Source organism: Castor canadensis, chromosome 1 (assembly GCF_047511655.1).
Source record: "Castor canadensis chromosome 1, mCasCan1.hap1v2, whole genome shotgun sequence".
Taxonomy (NCBI): Eukaryota; Metazoa; Chordata; class Mammalia; order Rodentia; family Castoridae; genus Castor; species Castor canadensis.
In genome coordinates this window covers 43715150-43739586 of record NC_133386.1, presented here as the reverse complement: position 1 = coordinate 43739586, position 24437 = coordinate 43715150, and the positions used below count along the sequence as shown (strand labels likewise).

Genomic DNA, 24437 nt, shown 5'->3' with positions numbered 1-24437 from the left:
TATTTCATCTTTAAGGAGGATGATCAAATAGAATAAAGTGATTGGGTTGAATAGGATGAACTCTTGGATATTCTTTCCTAAAATCAAAAGATCTATTATCTTAAGCATCACTGGCAAGTTAAATTATATGAGCCCTCAAATTGCTATTTTTTATCTGTTTTGTTATTATAGAGTAGATAAAGCATATGTGCATTTTAATGTTGGTTGTAAAGAAATATGTATACTCTAGAAAGGAATTTAAATATTTATTGTAGTTGTGGAGTGCTTATTATTTGAGAGAACTAGCCAAAAATCCACTCTCTAGCAACAGCAGAAGTGATATTCATTGAGTGCTCTCTGCCAGGCCCTGTTTTCTTTTCTTCTTTTTGTTTGTTTATTTGAGACAAGGTCTTGCTATGTGGCTCAGTCTGGCCTTGAACTTGTGATTTTCTTGCTTCCTCCTCCTGAGTGCTGGAATTATAGATGTGAACTACCATATTCACTCTGTGTTATTTTTGATTTATTAACTCATTTGTGTTTTGAAATAATCCTAGAAAGTAGGTGCTATTATATTTTTTTCATTCTGTAGATGGAAAAACTGAAATATAAAGAGATTAAGCAAAGAGCACTCAACTAGTCTTTGGTTGAAGCAAGATTTAAACCAAGAAAATTTAAGCTTTGACCACTATGCCTTATAAGCATTGCTATATCATTTAATCTTCTAGGAGTGTACCTTATGAAGTTTTATCCTTGCTTTACAGACGAAGAGGTAAAATAATATGCCCGAGAACACAAATCTCAAGTTTTCATCCCTGGTATGTCTGACTTTAAAAATTCACACTTCAAAACATGATGCTATAATATCAAGAATGGAAAAATGTTAAAAGTATTTAAAACTAGTAATTTAATATTTATAGCTCTATGCTAAGGAATAACTATAAATTTTGATACATTTGAGTGCACAAAGTAAAATATTCATAGTATCCTAACTGAGCATGGTTAAAATAAATTATGTACATCAATGTAATATTATAGAATTATTGTGGTTATTTTTATAGAGAGTTTTCACTGATATAGAGAGTATTTAGGTTATAATGATACATTATAAAAACAAGATATAAAATTAAGCAGCTATGTAATTGCAAATATTTTCAAAAGTGAGCAGAGAAAAGAATAAATTGGAATGGTAATAAATAATGAAAAATTTGGGATGGTTAGACTATGTACAATTTTAATTTTCTTCATACTTTATTGTCATTAGAAAATTTGTCTTAAAAATGTGAAAGTCAATGTTGAGTTTGCCTTTTTATATTTGCCTCAGTATAAATTTCTCACAAAATACAGTTAATTCCTTAGAACAAGTTTAAAAAATATTTGTTATCAATATGTCCCTATTAAGTGTGCTGAAATGTAGGAAGACATTTAAATTTGCTCATTATATACATGGAAATGTCAGAATGAAACATCCTGTACAGCTGTCTTAAAGAGACAAAAATGTCTGTTTTTTAAAAATGGAGAACAGGAAGGAAAAACAGGACTTGTGTGGAGGCTGGTACCAGTGGGAGGGGGAGGATATAAGCAGAGGGTGTAGGAAAGCACACGTGGTAGAAATACTATGCACTCATGTACACGGATGAGACCTTTTGAGACTATGCCAGGATGGAATTGGGAGGGGGAAGATAAAGGAGAATTACGGAGAGGGTGAATTCAACTATGATACATTGTAAGAACTTTTGTAAATATCACAATGTACCCCCAGGACAATAATATGATAATCAAAATAAATAAATAAATAAATAAATAAATTCTTACACCATAAAAATTTGCTCATGATAGTATTTTTGGTAATTCAGTGTAATTTTTCCTATATGAATCTTCTTGCGGAAGTAAATTAAATTTGGTATGTGACCCTTGCAGTCCAGTAACATTTGATCTACAGCTGACCAAATAGAAAATGTAATCTCTTTTGTTTAGAGACAAAAGAAGTTGAATTCTACTCTGTCTCAATTGTACGTACTCATTTGCTTCACCAAGTACTGGAGATGACGGGCCTGGCTTCAAAACCTAGTGATTGATAAGAACAGACAAGCCATTTTCAGATTTCTTGTGTGAGTTAAAAGCATTGTCTGCCCCTTGTCTTAGACGTCTACCCTGAGTCACAAAACCAAATTATAGGGAAATATCCCCAATTCTAGAATTTACTGAATTGACAGTTTCTGGTTACGTATTTATTTTCATTTTGTGATTTTGGGAATGTTACTTGCTTGTCAGAGTTTAGCAAGAACACAAGTTTTGTTTGAAGAATAATGCTATAGAAAACAATGTATTATGAACAGTGAGCACTTTGAGTTTGGAATTGGGTAGAAAGTCTTTTAGCACAAAGGAAAAGATGGAAAACATGTAATTTCTGTCCTGAATTAACCTGGGGGAATGTAGCTGGAGGAATGTTTTGTTCTCACATGAAATGACAGAAAAGCAAGATGGTGAGGTAGGACAGGGCACAGAGGCACCTCTGCTACCTGAGCAGTTATGACATTATAGTTCAGTGAATCCACAGCTCATTACCAAAAATTTTAAAAAAGTTTTTGATTAGTTGTAGACGGTTTCTACAAATGAATCATACAGCATCTGGGGAAGTGCCTCCAGGGGTTTTAAACAAATCTTCTATTAGTCATGAGCAATAGGCTGAGTTATAAAACCACATCTGGAGAATTACATTTCAAAAGACTCATCCTTTTCCCTTTTATATCACCAGGTGCTGAGCCAGGTGTTTAACATAAATTATCTCATTTGTTTTCTCTGGCAAGAAATGCATTGTGCATCCCATTTTATAGACTAGGGAACAGAGACTTAAACAGTTACATGAGTTTTCTAGTGTCACTCACGCCACACTGGATTTGATACCAGATCGGGTAATTCCAATGCCCTTGTGCTCCCTCACAACACAGGAAGAGAGAGCATGGTATTTAAAGGTGAAACATAAGTGATACTGAACTCACAGGTGATAGTTATTGTGTGGTCAGGAAACAGAGGACATGAAACAGACTAATATAGTAGGATCTATTTATAGTAATGCCATACAGCAAAGAGGTGAACACACATAATGGTTGTGTATAGAGACAAGGGTGCCCACAAAGAATGACAAAGAAAAGACTAGTAGGTTGGAAAGAAATTACTATTATGTAAATAGGCAGATTTAGGAAAATTATAGATGTGCGTTAAGGACTTCGTTGCTAGCCTAATACCTTCTGATGGATATAGTTCCAAGTGTATGCGGGTTTAAAATAATTTAGCCTTGATTGCCTGTGGATGGATGTTGAGTTTTTGGGAAGCAAAATATATTTTCTTTCCTCCTGGGAGCCTTGTGTACTGCATCAAATAGACTAAATTAAAGGAATTGTATTGGCTTGTATGTGTTGATAAAGTCTCTATTTAAAGTAAACAGAGGACTTCAATTTTTCAGAAGAGGAAGGAACTAGAGATAGAAAATCGGTAAGCTGTGACACCTGCACCGAATCCTTTGTTGAATAAGCTATGTTCAAACTTGTTTATATTCTTTTTTCTTGATAGATGTGAAATGCTAGTGATCTAGTCTAATAGAAGCAAGACTATGATGAATTAACTAAATAATGTGGTAATCTACATATAGTCCCATTTCCAGGAAGCAAAGAGACATTTACCTGGGATTCCATAATAAGGTCATTCAGACAAATGGGTATTGAATTCTAAGATAGTGTAGACCAAATATGATTCTTGTTTGGAGGTTCAAAAATAGCTAGGCAGAGACAGGAGCTGAGGGCGAAGTCAGCTCCCCTCCTACTCTTGAGAAGCGACTTGGGCTGCTAATGAGGAGAGCTGAGGATGAATACATAGATTTCAGATATAGCCTATGTTAACCAATCCCCTGGCATATGCCAATGGAATAGATTCTGGAAAATGTTTTGTTACTAGCAGCTTGTTCCAAGTGGGTTAGGCCAACAGAAGTGTATCAGTCAGAAATTACACCAGCTAGTTTAAGAGAAAGGGTTAATTATTGATTATTGAATAAGTGGGAAAATAGAGGAAATGAAGTTTCGCTTTCAGAGACTACTTTGAGCTCAGAGCCGAGTCCCAGAACTAGGTGATTAAAAGATACTGTCTTTCCTATGGTCAGTAAAATTGCCATGATCAGGAAATAGCCATCATTTGGAGGATCAAGAAAGAGCAGCCATGGAGGTACGGCCTCACTTTCAATTTTTTCCTTTTAATTATTACACAGTGGAGATAAAGGTTAATCATGTATGGAGCCAGGAAATGTGTTCTGACCTCATGAAAGTGTACAGGAAGGAACCTGGATGGATTACTTGTTTGTTCACCACACCCACAGTATCATCCTGTATAGAGAGGTTAAGCCTGTTGTGCCCATAGCTAGGTTAGCTAGGTGATGTTACTTGTCTGTCATTCTTTTTGCTTTGTTTTTTCTTGATAGAAGACTGTCCATGTACATGTGTTTAAACAACAAAAAGGAACTAAGTTTTATATTTCATAATTTATTTAGCCAAATGAATAATTAAGTTTGCCCTCTTCTCTGCAAAAAAAAAAAGTGTGATATTGGGTTATTTTGGGGGAGAGTAATAGAAAGTGGAGGGCAAAATTTTTCCTTAGGAGGTTGAGTCTAAGTACAGGTTGAGTCTGAGTCCAGCCAAATGCTGTACTCCCGGCTAATACCTTTTATTTCCTAGAGTGTGTTCTGACTCAGGTAATAGAAGCAGGGCCACTCAAGACTGTGATGTCTTAGTAAAGGTAGGGATGCTTTTGATGTAAGCAGTCAGTTTATGTAATTTCCACATCTTTTTTCCCTGGAAAATTCTTTGGTACAAGGGTTGCAGAATTCATTGCATGTAACGAGTTAGCCTGCTATAGTTTCATGGATTGCTGGTTGAAGATTTGATACTCCTAAGTAAGAAATAAAGGGCTTTATTATTCAGGTCAGGGCAGGCAGTGTGGATTGGGGTGTGTATGTGTGTGCATGTGTGTGTGTGTGTGTGTGTGTGTGTGTGTGTGTGTGTGTGTGTGTTTGGAGAGAGAAGGGTAGGATTCACTCAGTCTCCTGGCAGAGGAGAAGAGTCATTTCCAAAAGACCAGTTGGTCAGAAGGAGAAAAATGCCCCACCACTGCAGATGTCTAACCTACATTTCCCTGAGTGGGACCAACAATGCCAGAAAGGGGGAATTTAGGACACGGCTGGCTGTTACACACTCAGTACAAGAAAGTGTTTTTTCTCCCCCTTTCATTCTGTTCTACCATGGAGCTGGAGGTTTTATAACTTAGCTGTCATAATCTTCTCCCTTTCTTTCAGTCTTCAAGTTCATTTATTTGATTAACCTCAACATGATTTTCAACATTTATAATTCCTATCATACATTGTTAAGTTATTGTCTAAAGTTATCATTCTAACTTAAATAGTTGCAAAGATTACCATTTCTGGAATATGGTAGACATTGATAGATTTAAAGAAACCACGGAAACATTTTAAAAATGTGCCCAATAGAATCTAAATATGATTGTGATTTGAACTTGCTCTCATCCTATTAAAAATTGTGAGCAAGTTCTTCTTTAATTATAATTTTATGATATTCATTATTCTTCTAAAATTTAAATTTTCATTCAGATTCTCTCATTAGATTTTACCCTGATCTTTAGGTTTACTATTTAGAGTAAAAATCCTTATTATTATTTTATAATGTCATGAATTTATACTATTATAAGCATAAGATTTTATGCATAAAAATATTTCATTTCTAATCAAATACAGTGAAATATATTTTTCCTATGATTTTAAGTCTTTTTTAAAGGATTGGATTTTGCAACAAAAATTAGTCACAAAAGCTAATTTTGGAAATCATGTTTCCTCTTTAATTTTTGAATTAACGTACATTAATACTATGAGGGAAAGTTCATGTGATAATTCCATGCATGCATACAGTATACTTAGAACAAGTTCACCCTTCATTATATTCCCCTTCTCCACCCTATTTTACAACAGTGCTGGTAGGTTTCATTATGCTGTCTTCATATGTGTATATGTATCGTTCCTTGATCTTTTTCACCTCTCAGAAAACTTTCCTCATGTCAGTGTCTTTGTCTGGTTTTGGTATCAGTATAGTACGGCCCTCATTGAATGAGTTGGTAAGTGTTCCCTCCTCTTCCATGTCTTGGATATGGATCATAAACTACAAATGTAGTTGCTGACATGGTTGGATCTAAGTCTACCATTTTATTTGTTCTCTATCCCCTGTGTTTTTTGTTCCTCTGTTCCTCCCCAATATCCTTTTCTGCCTTCTTTTGGATGTTTTTGAACATGAACTTTAGCTATATATCTTTGCATTATTTCCAGTGGTTGTTTTAGGAATTACAATATACATTCCCAATATTTTATAGTCTGCTGCAGTCAATATTGCACCATTTCATGTCAAATATAGAAAACTTATAGCCACATAGCTCTCTTTAACCCCCTTGTCCTTTATATCATGGATATAATATGTATAACATTTATTTATATACATTAAAATCTCATTTCAGAGTGTTATAATATTTGCTTTTAGAAGACCTTAAGAAGAAAAATAATCTTTTAGTTATCTATATAGTTGTCATTTCTGTTATTTCTTTATTTTTAAAAAATCAAGTTTTCCTGTGATATTATTCCATTTCTTATTTGAAAAATCTATCTCTTCTTATATATCACATCTACTGTTGCTGCTGAATTTTATTAGATTTCCTTCATCTGAAATGTCATTATTTCTACTTCATCTTTGAAGGCCATTTTTGTTGGATATATAATTCTTGGCTAATATTCCTTTTATTTATGCAGTTTAAAGATATTTTTGCATTGTCTTATGGCCTCCATTGTTTCTGCTGAGAAATTTATGATGATTCAAATCCTTGATGCACTGTATATCATTGTTTTTACTCTACTTATATTCAAGATTTACTTCTTTGTGTCTGATATTCAGAATTAGGGTTATGATGAGTCCAGGAATTATCATTATTATTATTTGAGGTTAACTTGTCTGGGAGCAAGGACTATAAGGGATCTGGGATTTTACCCTACATGGACTTGCACACTTGGGAGATGGAGGCAGGAGGATTGTTAGTTCAAGGTCAGCCTGGACTACCTAGTGAGACCCTGCTATCTCAAAAACCACCACTGCTGCTACCAATAGCAGACAACAACAATAAAACCAAACAGACAAAAACCACCAACACCCCCCCAATTCCATTTGGTTATTTTTTATAGTATGTCTTTCTATAAGAACGTTTACTTTTTTATTCATTTCAAATATATTTTTATTAGCATATAATAGTTGTGTGGGGGATACGTTGTGATATTTATGTATGTGCTCACAATATATCTTAATTTATTCCCTCTATCATTTCCCCTCCTCCCCTCTTCCCCCCTTCTAAGAACAATTTCAACAGGTTTCGTTATTCTATTTTCATATATGAGTACAAAATACATCCACCATATTCATCCTCATTCGTCCTTTCCTTGTATCCTCCCACTGGTACCCACACCCAGAAAAGAACTGTATTACCCTCTTGTCCTTCATTTTTTTTTTAGTGTATATTGATACTCCAAGGGAGTTTCACCTTGGTGTTTCAGCAATGTATATGTTGTGCTTTAATCAGACTTACTCCACATACTTACTCTTTTTCTATCACCATGCTGCCCTATTATTCATCAGCTTGCCGTGCATTACATTATATTCTAGTCATATATAGATAGGATGTTTCAAAATTTTTCATTTTCTAACATTTTTCCCTCTCCTACCTCCTGTAGTCCTCTCATACAAACTCACTAATACAATCTTGTTCTCTCTATCTATATATCTATATAGTCTATATCTCTTACAGGTCTAGCTTCCACATATGAGGGGAAAACATGCAACTTTAACTTTTTGAGCCTGGTTTACTTCACTTAGCTATCACAGCTGCTTTAAATTCCTTGCCTTACAATACAAGGCTTGCATCATTTTGGGGATGACATCTGTTTATTGTATCTTTCCTTAAGTATTGGTCAGATTTTCCTAGTTCTTAGCATGTTGAATAATTTAAATGTTGTGTGTGTGAGCTCTGCGTCTGGTTATAATCCTCTGGAGAAGGTTGATGTTTATAAGGAAAACAACTTCACTAGCTTAACACCAAGTGTTTTGCCTTCTTTGGCCATGGCTTATAACTCAGTTCAGTTCTCAAAGTTATTTTCAGTGCTAGTTTGGGCATTGTGAGTCATGGGCACTGGCTCTAATCTCAATTTACTTCTCAAAGTCTTTACTACACTGATGTGTGTCTGTCCCACTCATGCAGAGATAAGAGGTAAGCCTGAGGTAAGCATAGTTAGGAGATTCCCTTTTCTAGCTCTCCGTGAGATTCCCTTACACTATCCCATCTAGAGGATCTATTTTTTCCTTTGTGTGTGTGTGGCCAGAAATATGGAGTTAGCTTGAAATTTTTGTCTGCTGCCACTGCCAAGCCACTTTTTGTCTGAAGTTCACCCTTGGGAGCAAAGGTATAGGAAGAAAAAAAAGGGGGGTGGGAGGAATGCCTTTAGGTACCCCCTGCCTACCCCTCCCGCACCCCCAAGTTTCAGCTCTTCTCTGCAATCTGTGCTTTTGTTTACTTTTCAGAACCATTAGTAGCTTCTCCCCACCCTGCTCCTGCACAGGCCACAGTAAGTTTGACAACAAAGTTCTTAGTTCTAATTAACTAGAAAAATGAGCTGTAGAGTGTTTATATCCAGGGTAGATTCCAGAACAACTCCTACTACTTAACTGTTTTAATAAGGATAATTTCTCTGTGAGGTGTGTGATGAGAAGAAAAGCTGAGAGTCAGAAACAGAAAAAAATGTTATCACATCTTTGCTTTCTTCTCTGATTTCTTCCTTTATCTTATACTTCAGGGAAAGGTCCCTCTTAAAACACACAATACCCAATACTTACTCCTGGTTTTCTAGTACCTGCCAGTTAAAATCTTACCTAGGCCAGTTCTCATCTTTCTTACTATTTTCTCAATTCTGTTAAGAATCCCATTTTCTCTGAAAGTACTTGCCTTCATTATCAGGTGAAATACGTTGATAAACTAATTCTCCTTAAGGTGCTGTTGTCTGATAATAGTTATCTCATCCCAATACCTGCTTTGACACATTTTTTGGAAGGTAACTTTGTATTAAGTCTAAAGTCTCATCTTTAATGATAGAATTTTAAGTTTCAGTACCAGGTGGTTAGATAGATATTTTCCCATAAGGAGGATAAGCAGGAAACTTTTTTACCCAAATACAGGGACAATTGTAGTTGGTTGTTTATATTTTTACATTCATATTTTATAATAAGGACTGTATTTTAATTAAAGTTAATATTAGTAAGACATGTATAATAGTTTAAACTTTTTGCTTTATTTTAATTCAATGAAATGCAGAAAATCTCTGAGAAACAGCCAGGATTATCTTTTTGTTATACTTTTATGAAGACCTTTAAAATGTCATTAAATACTTTTACTAAGTGAAAGGAAAATGGAAAATATAATAAACAAAAAACAGATAAAGGTTTATATGTAAGTTTTTAAAATTCTAAAATCTGCACAAATACATTTTCACACCCTGTGCATTTTGCCCATACCTATGTGACTGAAATTTCTAGGATGTTAATCTAATCTTACACATTATCTTCTTCACATTGCCCAAAAGTAATGTAGTGAAACATTGGCCAATAGCATACCATTTGGGCAAAAGAATTGAGTTAAAGTGTCATTGTTCCTATAATTTCCTGAGTCTCTCTGAAGAATAAAACATTCAAAAGCAAATTTTAATTTAATGTTTGTCCAAAGGGAGCATGAATAGTGAAGAAAGAAAGAAAAGAGAGAGAGAGACATTCACCAGGTGTGATGGTGAACATGAAATGTCTGAGTAGGCTCAGGTGATGAATGCTTGGTCCCCAGCTGGTGGCACTATTTTGGGAGGTGGTGAGAAGTTTAAGATACATGGCCTACCTAGAGGAAGTAGATCACTGGGGATGTGCCTTTGAAGGATATACTTGGTCCCTGGTCCCATCCTTTTTCTCTGTTTCTTGTCTGCTGTGAGGTGAACGGCCTTCTCTTCTACATGTATCCACTGCGATGATGTTCAGTCTCTTTTAGGACCAAAGTAATGGAGCCAGCTGACCATGGACTGAAATTTTGAGCCAAAATAAATCTTTCCCTCTTTTAAGTTGTTCTGTCAGTTATTTATTTTGTCACAACACCAAAAGTCTGACTAAGACACCGGGATTTTCATTGTACAAAAGGGCCCAGCATGGTACAGCCAACTGTCAGACATTGAAGAAAATGGCAGAAAGTAAAAGTTGGGAATGTAGAGACTTGTGGTCCCTGTCATATGGGCAGGAGGAAGTCAGTGTGTTTGTGTTTACTCTTGGTTACGAAGGAGCCAAAGGATTTACTTAGTTAACAAGGGAGGAAAGGCAGGCCAGGGGAGAATGATCCATGGCACAGCATGACCTACTAGGTTGAGATTCAGATGGCCAAAGCTCAGAGGCAGTCAGGAACTCACCACAGGGAGCTATAAACACAAGGAAACTGATTTTGAAGGCATATTCTGACAGTAGTTGAGGAGAAGGAGTGGTGACTATTGGCATCCCTTTTCTGCTACTTTCTTTAAAAGCAGCCTTGAGATTTCATTTCACTGGTAGTCTTGGGCTTTTTGAAAGACTCTCTCAGGAAGCTATTTAAAACTGTAAGTACTTATTAAGTGCCCAGGGTGTGCAGACAACCATGCAAAGTGCGATGCGCTGTGTGTGTTAAGGAAAGCTCAACAAAGAATCTGCTTTAGGCAAAAGTAATATGTCCTTTGTGTGTATGTGTGTGAGACTTCAACAGGGCTGAAATAATGTGTTTTAAGCTTGGCCTGGCAGAAATTCATGTTGTGAAAAAGTCTTAAATAATATTGGGGAAAAATTCAGCAAAGACTAGAAAATCAATTAAGGTTTAGAGGTTAGTGCAGGTGAAGCATTTTTCCCTTGCACTTTACAAATTTTTCTTTTATTCATCAAGATATTGGTTAGAGTCTACCATATGATAAATAGAAATTTATCAACCCCATTTGAGAAACTAGTTTTTCAATCAATTCACTTAAATAAGTATTTTCAAATGCTTTCCATGTGTCCATTGTTATGCCAAGTGTTGTGTGGAGGATGAAAGAGAATTCTTGGCATTATCTTGCCTTTGAAAGTTTATTGGAGGAGAACAAATGAAGCAGTATGAAAAAATAATAAGAGGGTTTACAGAAAAGATCTTGAATGCATTAGCAAAAAGCCATCAAGAGCACTGACATATATAGCTACCCCTTGCTGTCACAGATTATTCAAGTCATAGAGATGGTTGAGGTCTTGGATGACCTTTGCAATGGCTTTATAATCTATGCCTCTTGTGGATTTGTTCTTAAGATTCTTCTATTTCTCTTGGGTTCTCAGGAACTCCTGGGTAATTTGGTGTCATTGCCATGGCTTTTATGCTGGTGCTCTGGCTGTGATGGAGTTGGGACTCTGAGTAGTCTTAGATAGAGATGGGCTTCCTGTCTGTTAATTAACAATAGGATGGGAACAGAGCAGCACTGTGTGGTTGCATTTGAAACAGCTGGAATGGACACAAGGAAGAAGCAAATATTTTTAGCTTATATAGCACTGTTACAGTTGACTACCTTAAGAATGAAGGAAGACTTTAAAAAAAGATTTTATGACAGTTGTTATGGCCAACCCTAGATGATGTTATCTTAGGTGATCCCAAGCCTGGGGTTTCAGTTTCACAGTGAGGGGTATCAAATATTTTAGAATAAATTCTTCAGGGATGGTGTATTAGAACTTTCATTGCAAGGAACAAAGTTAGCTCAGGAAAGGTTAATTATAATAAATATGGAAACAAACTGGGCTTTGTGAGAATGTAGTTGGAAATTGCAAAGCGGCTAGGAATGGAGACAGCCACTCTCTGTCTCCTTCTGGGTTTCTGTGTTTTGCTTCTCTTGTCACATCTGCTCTATTCCCTTGTTTCTCTGTGTGATAGCTTTCTCTGACTTAAACATCAGTGCATGCAATGGTCAGAAATGTTACTCCTGCCCCACCTCTGCCTGATCTTTCAGTGGAAGCTCCTATTGTCTGAGTCTAATTCTCTAAGTTTCAGTTCAAAATGTCAGGGAAGAAGCTATTCTGGAGGCTGGTGCCAATGTGTTGCACAATCACTGTGGTACAGGATCAGGGTCATATGTACACATATGTCCATACAGCCCATCCCTACAGTAAGTGATATGCTATAACAGATAAGATGACATCATCTGGGCAGGAATATCCAAAGATATCTGCAGAAATGCATGAGTGACATCCACTCCTGGAGGGATCCTTCTTATTGAAGTGAAATCACTTTCCTACATCTTTTTGAGAAAGGAGTCCACTGCTCTTCTGGAATCCAAAGTTTGAAAGTTCTCTCTTTGCTCAAGGGCCTCAAGGCCTTGCTAAATCCCAAAGCTCCTTTCACATTTCCTTAAAGAAGCTTCATGGAAATGAGCCTCATGTAATAAGAATGCTGGTGGCCTACCTGGCTATCCCAGGGTTTCTGAATGTGTTCATGATGATTTAGACACCAGAATAAGCCTGGTTACCTGCACATGTATGAAAAAGTTGCATTTTCTTAAAAAAAAAAGGTAAGAGAATAATATGACAAGTTTGGTATGAGAAAGGATTAACAGTCAGGGAGACTCTCTACTTTGATTTTTTTCCCCCATAGCCTTAAAGAAAGTCAACTATTTGAAGTCTAAAACTATCTTGGAAATTAGGGAGTAAATGATTTAATTAATTCAATGAACATTTCCTGTTTAGACACTATGCATCAGATGGTGTATAATCCTGTGGCATTGGAAATCATCTTTCTTGATGTAATTGGCTTCTTGGTATCTGGATTGACTGCACAATTTGAGGGACCAAGTGTAAAATATTCAGGGCCCCTCAAGATGATGCTAGAGTGTTAAACAAAATATAGGGCCCTTCTAAGTGTGAAACCCTGGGCAATAAATAGCTTGTATGCCCACTAAACTGGGCCTGGTTTATAAGCATGGGAAGTTCATTTTTAACTATGTCCTCCTTGTTTCATGAGGAATATTGGGGAGCCCTATTCTCTTCCTATAAATATGTAAGGTAGCCCTGAAGATTCTGCTCCTTCTACAGACTGTCATTGTGTCAAAAGTAACAGCTTGTAATTATTTTTAAAGACTAAAACTCACTGCTTTTAGTTGATATGCCACAGTTTAGCTGTGATATTGGATGATCTTAGTTAGCAGTCATTAAGACATTAGTTATTAATTATATAAAGGTTTTCTCTATAAAAGTTTTTACATTAAATCTCACCCTTTGGGATGGTGGAGTGACTCAAGTGGTAGAGTACCTGCCTAGCAAGCATGAGGCTGTGAGTTCAAACCCCAGTACCGCAAAACAAAAGCAAAACCAACAAACAATAAAAAATAAAAAGAAAACTCCTTCCTTGTGTTTTCTTGTTATGATTTAAAACTTTCAGGTTATACATTTGTAAACTCTTTGTAGTAGATTTTACATATAGTTAATTTTGGTTGAATTTGTGTCCTGAACTCTAATAGTCTACAAAATAAAAACTCAATATATGTTAGCTGAGGAAGATAATTGACTGTAGTGGGATACAGTGATTTATAATGCCTGAATTTGTGAATTGCAAGTATTTGTTATGCAAAACCAGAGGGAAGTGGTTTATCCTGAGGGGAAAATGGCAGTTTTCTACAAGCTGAATAATGTACCTTCAAATAATTTAAGTAATAAGTTTCATACCAGGATTTTCATTAACTTAAGCAGCATGCATTATAAAATACATCAGGCTGACATATTATAAAAATTCTCTTTTTTTAAAGTAAGAAGAGCTTACATAAAATATTTAGATGGAAAAGAGTTTCTAAAGAGAGAGTAAAGGTTTTTGAGAATTTTTAATAAAAATTTTGATAAAAGCATCCTTTGTAGCATCAATATATGATTATACTGTTAGGGTCATTCTCTTTTTCAAAACTGAGCTTCTGACCTGGCATATCTACCTTTATATATTCCTTTTCCCACTGTGGTGCGCCTGTGGATCTGGCCTGTGTCTCTGAAGAGCTGTCCCACACTCTTCCATTGTAAGTGCCACTGTGTTAGGGACAGCGAGGTGCCACCAGGAATTGCAGCTCTAGCTATTCAGGTCTGCCTCCCACAGGCTTGTTCAGCCCTGTTTCATTCATGAACTAGTGGAACCCTGACTAGCAATGCACCAAGAGTCTCTTTCATATCAGTGGAAACAATCTGTAAATAGTCTACTGCTCTGTACTTTGTTTGGTATATGACAGAGATTCAGTGTCTGGCTAAGTGAGGTCTGCATCTTCACTTCTGTTTTCTTTGCAATCCATGGTAAGTATAGCTACTCTGCTGTGCAGAGCTCCTGCTTGAGAGCGTTTGACTTCTGTTTCTTACCCTAGTTTTCTCCTGGGACTGGATCCTAGGTCATGAAGTTGGCCGGGACTGAACCTCGTTTCCAAGTTCCTGCCAGGGTTTCCTCTCTAAGGTCGGATACCACTTCAAGCATCTTTTAGAGAAACATGAATATCAAGTCTAATCTGACTCTGCCTCTTACTTGACTCTTCCATTAACTGGTCATTCTTCTCTGCTCTTTCCCCTGCCTCTTGGAATGAGATGTTTGCAATGATGCAGTCCGATCATTTAAGTTCACTGTGCTTCAAAGGAGACTACTCATCACTTTTCATAGTGACCTTACCTTATTTTTAGCACAGAACTCCTGCTCTTGTAAGGTCATGGAACTGTTACCAGTGCTTGGCCAATGATAATAGGAATCAGGAAATTGATTGAGATCAACAATTAGTTTCAGTGGCTTCAAAGTTGGTCTCTATTGATAAAATGTGAAATATATTCCATCTATTGGCAGAAAAATCCTGTGAATTAACAAAGAGTGAAAAGTGGTGTTATATGAGCATTGTCAACCTACCTTTCCTCTCTTGTATGGCTGTTTTTCTTTTAAGCACAGAGGCTGATCCAGGATCCTCTGTAGTTTAGTAGCTCCAAGAAACTGAAAAGTCCTGAAAGTAGGGCTGCTGTTCTTTCTTTGGTGGCTCTCTGTTTGGAATTGCCCCCAGAGACTATTCTAGAAAAATCAGGGATAACTGAATTTTCAGTTCTCATTTGGCAATCACCTGACTACTAAGGACCTAATCTCCCTTATCACTTTCTTTTCCACCCAAAACAGCTCAGAACCAGAGTTCTTCCCAAACAATGTTAATTGGGGATTATCTGACAATGTGACAAACAAGGATGCTTTCAGCACCCACCACCTCCCATCTGGGTGCTGGCTCTTGTTGCCTGTATTCCAGATCTTTTCTTCCACATCAAAACCCTTTCTGCAGAAAGAGCAGAGCAGTTTATAAAGCATAATTAATTATTAGCTATTATCCTATTATACTTATATGTGCACATATAAAAATGCATGTATCAAATATTTCATTATACTATCCATATTGTACTTACAAACAAAAATAGCACACAATTAAAAAAAATTAGATACACTGCAAAAACATCAATACTATTGTGTTGATAAATGAAGACCTAATTATGAGATGAGAAAACTTGACCAAAACACTACGAATAACTGAGAATTAGTTTTCTTACTAAGCTTTCTGGTATTCAAGGCCAAAATGATGTGTTCAGGTTCACAGATCTTATTTAGTTCTTATCAAAGAAAGTGCACAACTTTGAAAGGAGAAATAAATGATAAAAATACATACAATCTCTATAATTTGAGAAAAATACATATAATCCTATAATCTGAGAGAAATTTATCTCATGAATCTTGGTTATAAAGTTTAATGATTATATACATTAATAATATTTAATATATTACATGCAGTATAATTTATAATACATTGTATATAGTATGATATAAAATATATATACTATAATATATAACAATATTACACATTTTTCTATGTGGAATATAATTAGAGAATATGTATTTAGTATATACATACATGTGTACATAAACATATCTATGACTATAATTTTAAAAATTTTAGTTAATAATAGTTGTTTAGACAGAAAGGAGAGTATAAAAGGATATTTAAGTGGTGCATGTGATAGCACAAACCATGCCCTAAGAGTTGTACTTTCCTCTGCTGTAGGTCGAATGTCCTTTGCTAAGAAAGTCTATTTCTATGGTGCCATTCTCTAGGCAGAGTTTCTAGGGGTTTCAGACCCTGCCTAATTCTGAACGTATACAAATAATCAGTGACTCCTTAGGCCATGAACCTCTAGTGAAGTCACCCTGGCTTTGAAGGTTGAGTAAGGACAGATCCTATTAGTAGTTATTTGTCATTGATCTTGTCTTTTTAGCATTGATTTTATACTTCAGGCTGGTGCTGGCAGCCATATTGGCTGGTGCCATGAAGTTATAAGCATGTATTTTCTCCTCAGGATTACTGACCTAACCAAATAGCTTTCTTTGGGTTAACAAAGAAACGTTGAATGACAAGTTAATCTCAGCAGCTTTGAAATTATTTTCTGCTTGCTCTCTTTTAAGATGTAAATACCTCATTGGGGGTGCCATTGTTTATAGTTCTTTTATTCTTCCAGTACTAAGTAAGATGTGATTAGTAGGATTGATTTTCTGCTAGAACACATTTTAATCTATGCACATACATATCCCTTCTAGGAAAAGAGAAAAATATCCATTCATTAGAGTCCAGGGATGCATGCAAATGAAGAAAATGGGAAAAGGCCTACTCACTTTCCTTCTAAACAGAATATTAATATTGAAGAGAGTATCAACTAATATGTAGTGATAAAAACCAATAGTATCTTTCCTATATTTGTTTCATTGTAAATATATTTATAAATAATTTGATAAAAGTAATCAGCAATGAAGTAAGTGTTCAAGGAACTTAGATATTTAGAAGTATTTAGCTCAGGGTAAAAATGACTTATCAATTGTTATTAATTTTCTCTTTATCCTGGAGCATTTATACAATGGTACTTACTCATATGAACACACAGCTCTGAAAAACTAATCACACCTAGAGTATTTACGACTGCTCTTCTTAGAAATTCTTTCTTATATCTTTTGTACTCTTCCTAGATCTATTGTTCTATGAAATCATGTTCCTTCTAGCTGTTAACTTTGTCTATTACAGATATTTGGCTTAGGGGCACTTGTTCTGATAATCTACCTTTATCCCACTACCTCAGACAAATTTTGTTATTTATATGCTGCATCTATCATAGCAGCAGACAAGTGATTTCTCTACTAGATTGCTTTATTTGTAAAGCTTTTTCCAGATTGGGCTGTCCTACCTGCCTTTTTTTTGGGCAAGTAGAGGTCATTTCAGAAGCATCACAAGCATGTGTTGTGTTGGGTCATTCTTATCTTCCTATCAAGGTTTGTATGTAGGCAAATCTGTAGGTGTCTAAACATACCAGTGATTCTTTTTGTTTTTGACTGTCCTTTAAGAGAAAATTAGGGAACAGAAATACTACATAGGGGCAAACTGTAAAGGGAAAATATCTCAGGCAGGTAATATATATGAAGTAAAATTCATTCTAATGTGTGAATGGCTGATACCTGATATTTTCCCTGGATGGGAAAAAGTGGAGGTAAAGAAGAGAGAGTAAAAGAACTAGATATCTTCAGAGGAAATTTGAAGGTAGTACAGAGAAGGAAATTTGGGATGATTTGGGGAGTAGGCAAATCTGGAAGCAAAATCTTTGGAAATTTTATCTACTTCAAAATGTGCCTAGAATCAGCACTGCATAATACATAACCAGGTTTTGGGTTGTTCTTTTCATTACTTGCCTCCCTTGGCCAGCATGTTCAGAAGTTGATTTTGCATGCAAATTTGGGAGGAAAGATCTAAAGAATATAGTGTATAAGAGTTAATTCAATATTCACTCTGCAATGTAGTGCGGATACTCACTGACTATTCCCTTTTCAAACTCTGCCTTGGCATGCTTTTGGTTTTCCTCATCTCTGTAAATGGTATCTTTATTGATTCTAAGTATGAGCACAAAAACTTTGCAGTCATCTTCAATTCTTCTATTTCCCTCATACCCTGGAGACAATGAAAATGCAAATATGCTTCCATAGTCCACAGGCTCCTTAGGATCTGGGAGTTGGATAATGTCTGGCATCCCATTCAATTCTCCGCTTGTGAACCACACTCCAATTTCATTGATTCTTGCTGTTCCTGGAATGCATGCACATGCTCCACAATAGGGCATTGGTACCTGCACTATCACTAGGCATCCATCTGCTTTACCTCATTCTAGTGTCTGTCCACATGCCAGTGCATCGGAAAGGCTTTCCTTCCCATTACTCTTTGTTTATCTCCTGACATGATATCATATTGTGTGATACTGTGACGTGCTTTGTATGTATGTATGTATTTATTTATTTTTAAATTGTTGGTGTGGATTTTCTTGCCATGGTCACAAAGGGCAACCTAGCTGAGGACAAGAATCAAAATATCAGCCCTCAAAAGTTTTCTTGACATGACTCCATCCTTCCATAGGTTTTAGCAACATGTTATTAATTTCTCCTTACTGTGTTCAGCTGACTACCCAATGTCATGAACATTGAACTCATAGGACAGGAACTTTTTCTTCATCTTCAAAATTGCAGATCTAAAGCTATTTACAACAGTACCTAGCTCTTTCTTTCTTCTTTTTTATTGTTTATTCATTTATTCATATGTGCATACATTGTTTGGGCCATTTCTCCCCCGGCCCCTGTCCCCTTCATCTCCCCCCAAACCCCCTCGCTTCCAGGCAGAAACTGTTCTGCCCTCTTCTCCAATTTTGTTGAAGAGAAAACATAAGAGATAATAAGAAAGGCACAGCATTTTTGCTAGCTTGAGATAAAGATAGCTATACAGAGAGATTCTTAGCATTGCTTCCATGCACATGTGTATTACAACCTGAATTGGTTCATCTCTACCAGACCTCTTCACTACTTCCCAGTCACCTTCCCACAGTGGCCTCTGTCAGTTTAAAATTACTATATTAGCTCCTCTACAGTGTCCGCATCAAACACTTTCCAGTTTTGGGTTTCCTACCTCTCCCTATTCCTCCTGTATACATTCTTCCCTTAGCATGTGACCCATGACCAATAATATTTCTGCATTTGTTTTAGGTCTAAAGTCTGCATATAAGAGAGAACACATGATTTTTGGCCTTCTGAGCCTGGCTAACTTTGCCTAAGATGATGTTCTATCCAATTCTATCTATTTACTTGCGAATGAAAAGATTTCACTCTTCTTCATGGCTGAGTAAAATTCCATTGTGTATAAATGCCACATTTTCTTAATCCATTCATTGGTAGTGGGGCATCTTGGCTGTTTTCATAACTTGGGTATTGTCAATAGTGCTGAAATAAACATGGGTGTAGAGGTGCCTTTGGAATAACCTGAGTCACATTCCTTTGAGTATATCCCTAGCAGTGGTATTGCTAGATCATATGGCAGATCTATGTTTAATTTTTAAAGAAGCCTTCATATTGTTTTCCAAAGTGGTTGTACTAGCTTACATTCCCACCAGCAGTGTATGAGAGTTCCTTTTACCCTGCATCCTCACCAACATTCATTGTTGGTGGTGTTTTTGTGATAGCTATTCTAACAGGAGTGAGGTAGAATCTTAGTGTGGTTTTGATTTGCATTTCCTTTTGGCCAGGGATGGTGAGCATTTTTTCATGTGTTTTTTGGCCATTTGGATTTCTTCCTTCGAAAAAGTTCTGTTTAGTTCAGTTGCCAACCTCTTTATTGGTTCCTTGATTTTAGGTGAGTTTAGTTTTTTGAGCTCCCTGTATATTCTGGTAATCAGTCCTTTGTCTGATGTGTAGCAGCAAATATTTTCTCCCACTCTGGGGGTACATTCAATTTAGAGACCATTTCTTTTGTTGTGCAGAAGCTTTTAAACTTCATGTAGTCCCATTTGTCCATCCTTTCTCTTAGTTGCTGGGAGTTCTGCTGAGAATGCCCTTGTCTGTACTTGTTGCTTCCGGAGTATTCCCTGCTCTTTCCTGTACTAACTTCAGAGTTTTGGGTCTGATATTAAGGTCCTTAATCTACTTTGAGTTGATAGTGGTACAGGGTGACACTATCTAGTTTCAGTTTTCTGCAGATAGATAACCACTTTTCCTACATGCTCTGTATTTATGTATGTACTGATTTATTATGTCTCTACCACTGAAGGATGTTATATTTACTTTCTTTATATCTGCTGTTTGTTCCTCTTTTGTGATCTTCAGATTTGTTAAATGAAAATAAATTGACAAACAGAAGGATGAGGTTCTTAGAAAGTTGCTGTAACCTAGAACCACATATATTAAAACAGCTTTATTGCTAAGGCAAAGGTAAATAGCAAGTAATCACATAATTTTTCAGGTTCTGGGTGTGAAACCCAATTCCTGTCTGCTTTCCTTGGTTACCAACAAGAGATGTTATCATCTAGTGGGTCAGAGGCTAGAAATTGTAGCCTGGTGTCTTCCTGGGGGAAGCAGAGGAGATGACAATAAATCCATGGAAGGCATTTGCAACTTGTTGAACTGCAGGGTTTTTTTTTTTTTGTTTATTTGTTTGTTTGCCTGTTTGTTTTCTTGTACAAAATAATCAGTTTCCTTGTGGCATTTCCATAGATGCATATAATGTACTTCTATTTTATTCACCTCCCCCGTCACCATTTTTTCCCTTTTCCCCTGTTTCTCCCCCGCAAATAATTCTCTGTTTAGATTCATGACTTTATATTTGTTTATATTTGTGTATCTACATTCCACATATGAGAGAAAACATATGATGCTCATATTTGTGAGACTAGCTTAATTTACTTAGCATGAAGATTTCCAGTTCCATCCATATTTGTTTATAAAAATTATAATTTTGTACTTTATGGCTGAATAAAAGTTTATTATGTGTATATACATCACATATTCTTTATCCATTCATCTGTTGATGTGCACCTAGCCTTATTCCATAACTTGGCTATTGTGAATTATAAACATGGATATGCAGATATCTCTATTGTTTTACATTTCTCTGAATATATGTCCAGGTGTGATATAGCAGGCTCTTATGGGAGTTCTATTTTATTTTTTTGAGGGACCCTCTCCCATACTGATTTCCATAGTGATTGCACTAACTTACATTTCACCTAACAGTTGTGTAAGGGATGTCCTCACTTCAGCATCCATGCTGGAATTTGTTGTTTGTTTTCTTATAATAACCATTTTGTGTATCTTGAGGTGGAATCTCAATGCTGTTTTGTTTTGCATTTCCTTTATGGCTAAGGACATTGAATATTTATTTCTTCATGCATTTATTGGCCTTTTGTACTTCTTTTGAGAATTGTCTGTTCACTTGCCCATTTATTAATTGGGTTATTTATTCCTATGATGTTTAATTTTTGGAGCTTTTTATATATTCTGGATATTAATCCTTTGTCAAATCAAAAGCTTGCAAAGATTTTCTCTCATTCTATAGGCTGTCTCATCTTTATGGTAATTGTTTCCTTTAATGTGCAGATGCAGGTTTTGATGAATTGAATTACCAGGCAATATTTTCCTGAGGAGGCTCCCATTACAGCAAACAAAATAGCAAAGGTAAGTGAAAAAGTGATAATGACACCTTATTTCTTAGGAACTGTGGAGAGGAAGGAGACAAGTTTGAAGCCAGAGTTCCATGGTGACTAAGTATTTTATGATTTGGACTGATGACCTTCACAAATTGTGGTGGTAGCCAATGGCAATATACTGCAGTTTTGGGTATTTGGAACAGTGGTATAAATAAACTAATGATAAAAAATACACTAATTACTTATTTGTATAAGAAAAAACTCTATGACCCTTACAAACAAAGAAGTTCTCTTCTGTCTTTTCCAAGTAGAGAACAGATTTGAATTGGATCATTAAGTATATGATGTATAAATGGACCAATAGGTGTATGTGCAGAATTTGGAATGCCATGATTGGCAAAACCATTAGAGAATTCTAGTATAAAAAGTGTGAATTTCAAACTCAACATGAATTTAGGAGAAATGGGAAGGCTCAGCCACAACTAAGATGAAATAATCAGAATATACAATCCCAGAAAAAGGAAAACTGAAAGTAGAATCAGTAGCTGTTTTCAAATTTATAAAGGGCTCTGTTGCAGAGTATAAGGAACTGCTGTTTTTGCCCCTTTGTCTTTGAAATGCTCATCACTGTACATTACTGTGAAACTTATAGCCATCTTTGAGAACAGTTCCTTCACTGTGTGAAACTGCAACTCTACTGCCTGGAGTGTCCTTCCTGTCCCTTTGTTATCTGGTGTAACTTATTTCTATTTTAAGATAGGTACCTTCTCACCCTTGCAGGAGAACAGTGCTCTGGTTCTTTTCTCCCATGGTGTTGTGATTTGTTTATACCATCACAATGCTACATTGGTCTACTGTAGTGCTTTCAAGACTTGCTATCCTGATAGCCTGAGATTTTTCATAAAGGCAGTTATTGCCTTCTTCATTCCTGTCTTAGTTTGGCACACAGTAGTTTTTGTTTTTTTGTTTTTTTTTTTTTTTAGCAAATCTCACATTCTCTACAAGGTCTTCCCATTGTTCCAATTTTAAAGTAATTGGTGTGTCTGCAAACATTTTTTTTTTTTGTACTTCTCCATTTGGCCCAGTTTGTGCTGCCTCTCTAACTACCTGAGTTTGTGTAGGAGTCCCATGAGAGCAGATGTGATGTCTGATCATCTATTCCCTACAGTGCCTAAGAACCACTGTGGTTCATGGAACCACAGTGGCTGGTTCTTATTGGATACTAAAAATGAAATTTAAGTTGTACTGAACAAGATAACTGACTTAAGGTTCCAAATAGAAACTTTGTTTTAGGTGAGAAATTGCCTATCTGGATAGTTTTTAAACATTGTTTTAGATATCAGAATATAACTTCTGGTTTATTTCCCAAAGATTATGTAATTAAAAAATGGAATAAGTTCTTGTGTTTGAAGGGGGAGAAATGGATTCTCTGACCTTAAAAGTTAGCTTATTTCCTACTCACAATTTAATAAATCTACACTTTCATATCTAATTTTCAAAATCATCTTTGCACTCTGCCTTAGTCAATCATTTCAAATATGCTAATCCAAACATACATGTGAAGTTTTATAAAGAGAAATTCAGACATGCTAAGGGCTATTATGACTATAACAAGTTAATCCGCAAAGATCATAGTGTGTCCTAAATCAAAAGCTTACGTGATTCTAAGGACTGAATTGTTCGTAGTGAGATTTTAGGCACATAGGAGAAAGAAGAATGAATTTGATGATGAAATCTGTTTAGCCCTTCAAGTCATATTGTGTAAACAGACATGACCATGTGGTACAAATGGGAAATGATCCCAAGACCTTCTACATAAAGCAGATGTAGCAATGACTACACTGCAGAACCTGCACAAGGAAAACACAGGGAACAAAAGCAACAAAAATAGAGTGACATTAAATTAAAAGCTTCTGCATAGCAAAGACTCAAACTTTATATCTGACAACAGGTTGGTATCCAGAATACATAAGGAATTACAAAAACTCAATATCAGAACAAATAACTATATTAAAAATGGCGATAGGCCTAAATAGGTATTTTTTGACAGGAAATATATAAATGACCAACAGGTACACACACATGCATACACACACACACACTCAGTTTCACTAATCACCAGGGAAATGGAAAAAAAAATGGTAATGACATATTGCCACACTCTAGCAAGAATGGCTGTTATCAAAGTCCCTAAAGATAATAAGTGCTGGTAAGGATGTAAAGAGAAGAGAACCCTTGTATATGGTTGGTAGGAGTGCAAATTAGTACAGCCATTATGAATAACGGTATGAAGATTCCTCAAAAAGTTAAAAATAGAGCTACCATATAATCTAGCAACCCCCAAAATGGGTATACATGCAAAGAAAATGAAATCAGTGTGTCAAAGAGACATTTGCACTCCCATGTTCATTTTAGCACTATTCATAATAGCCAGGAAATGGAAACAACCAAAGGGTTCATCAGCTGATGATTGGATAAAGAAAATGTGGCACACATAGTGGAATACTATTCAGCCATAAAAAGAATAAAATCTTGGAAAAAGCAAATGGGGATTGAATATGATTAAGTATGAATGTGCATTTGTGAAAATGCTACAATGAAACCCATTATTTTGTATAATTAATATACACTAATAAAAAAGAAAAATGAAATCCTGTCATTTTTGACAACATGGGCAGAACTGGAATTCATTATATTAAGTGAAATAAGCCATGCACCCAAAAACAAACAAGCAAAAGAACATAAGAAACTTAAAAGGTGATTTCATAGAAGTTG

General features: G+C 35.9%; 1 long non-coding RNA gene across 4 annotated transcripts in view; it reads left to right on the top strand.

The window, feature by feature from the left end:
• LOC141423981 (uncharacterized) overlaps positions 1–24437 on the top strand; it is a 313617-nt gene that overhangs the window by 69756 nt on the left and 219424 nt on the right. For 3 of the 4 annotated variants that reach the window (XR_012448756.1, XR_012448755.1, XR_012448757.1), the window contains 2 exons: positions 741–794; positions 21613–21690. This is a non-coding gene — a long non-coding RNA (uncharacterized lncRNA). The remainder of the gene's footprint in view (positions 1–740; positions 795–21612; positions 21691–24437) is intronic. The other variant, XR_012448760.1, reaches the window with a different exon arrangement.